The sequence below is a fragment of the Halyomorpha halys genome, unplaced genomic scaffold (genome assembly GCF_000696795.3).
Source record: "Halyomorpha halys isolate HHAL.00 unplaced genomic scaffold, Hhal_1.1 Scaffold1163.1, whole genome shotgun sequence".
Lineage (NCBI taxonomy): Eukaryota > Metazoa > Arthropoda > Insecta > Hemiptera > Pentatomidae > Halyomorpha > Halyomorpha halys.
The window spans coordinates 45276-47422 of NW_027109719.1; positions in this window are offsets into that span (position 1 = coordinate 45276).

Here is a 2147-nt window from a genome sequence, read left to right on the forward strand (position 1 = left end):
AAAGGGGGTGACCGACTAATAAGCCGAATTGAAGCAAAGTCTATCGAAAGTCTACTCGATAGTGAAGATGCGGAGGCTTTAAAAGCAGTGGTCGTCTGCAGAGTGAAGAGGAGCATCTTAAATCAGTTTCAGGCTGACGAAGAGACCCCTTGGAGAGTTATCAAGGAAAGATTAAAGAAGGCGTTTGGAGGAAGACGGTGGGGCCCAGAGGAAGACATATTTACGATGATCCGAGAGACAAAGAAACCGAAACAATCTAGTGGGCAATATGCCGGGCAACTCCTTGCACGCTTTAATAGAATTTAAGATAAACTGAGTGAAATGTTGGAAACAATTCAGGTACAGGGCCGGATGCAATTCTTATCCCTGGTACTAAACATACAATTGGAAAAGGAGATAGGGAAGAAGAATGGATTTCCGAGAGAGCGCTCGTTTGTGGAAATAGCCCAAGATCGCATAGAAGCAAGCGCTAGAGAGGTAGAGGCCCGAATGGAAGTAGAAAAACCAGGGTGTACTCGGACAGAATACCAACATCCAAAAAACATGCCCAACCCTTGGAGTAGGAGATAACACGGGAATGGTAGAAGAGAGAGAGCTATGGACCAAGAAAATAGAAGAAGCCTAGTTAAACCCAGAAACAATAGTCGGCGGGAGGACCGCAAGTGTCACGGATATGGTAAAATTGGGCATTTAGTGGCGCATTGCCCGCGCACCCAGTGCTTTGAATGTGGAAATGAGGGGCACATAGCCAAACAGTGCCCATATTTGTACCGAAGAAGAGATGTGGGCCGGGGTGAACCAATGGATATCAACGCCCAACAGATATGGAGAAGCCGCCGCAGGTTTAGTAGATCCTCAGATGAATCTACGCAAGCATCAGGAGCATCAGAGACCGAAGAAGAAGTCGAGGAGCCAAGGAACCGAGGTAGTCTAGAAGAGAAAGTAGAAACAAGAGAATGGAAGCGAGGGAACGGAGGAGAATGGAGGCGAGGAGCTGGAGAGAGGAGGACGCGAGACATCTGAAGGGGTTGTCAGCGGAGAGGCGACCGTACCTGCTGAATTATAATGTGAGAGAAAAGAGCGGCGGTCTGCCTATAATAGAGATAGCTGTATTGAGGTGCCTGTTGGACACTGGCAGATCCAACACAATCATGTGCCGAGAAGCCTTCCAAAAGCTGTGTGATGGAGATAGGACACCCAAGATTCAGAAATGTCAATGTAAATTAATCACCATGGGTGGCTCTTGTCTGGTAGTGGGGGAGGTAGAGATAAGTATGACCCGGTGGGGATTTAGTAGAGAGAACTTGCCGGTACATATTGTAGGGAGTATGCCGAGGGAATACAAAGCGATTGTGGGGTGTGACCTGCTAGGGAAGGTTAAGAACATCAAGAGAAATTGGAGAATTAAGTAAAATGTACAAATGTTATCGACAGAAGAAAACGGAGGGCGCACGGGTCGGAACAATTAATCAGGCCGAGGACTGGAGGCAAAAGCTTAAGAGGGCATATGAAGATATTTTTTTTAAAGAAGGAGACATGCTCGGGGCAACTGGGAAGACGGTACATGAGATCACACTGAAACAAGACAAGGTCATTTATGTGAAAGAGAGAAGATACCCGCAGGCGCTAGGAAGACGGTTCCCCATTTTCTTGTTCAACGGCGTTCGTGGTTATGGCTCGAGACAACCAATCGGCCACCACATTTTCTTTGCCCAGTTTGCATATAACCTCCATGTTATATTGCGCTAGAAGCTCCTTCCAGCGAGTTATCCTAGCTGACGATTCCTTTAGTTTTCCCACCCACTGGAGTGGTCTGTGGTCAGTGTGTATCTTGAACCTCCTGCCGAACACATATGGTCTAAAGTGATCGACGGCACACACTATTCCCAGTGTGGAGTTCTCGCTCCATTGCGCTGTATCTACTTTCCGTCTCTGTAAAGCGCCTGCTGGCATACGCCACTGGGCGCTCTTCCCCATCCCCCTTCTGAGACAGCACCGCTCCTAGTGCATACCCACTCGCATCAGTGGTAATCTTGAATTGCCGATTAAAATCTGGAAAAGCTCGTACCGGCTCTTGCTGCAACCTCTCCATGCACCGTCTGATATTGTCCTCCATCATCGGTGTGACGATCATCTTCCTGCCTTTC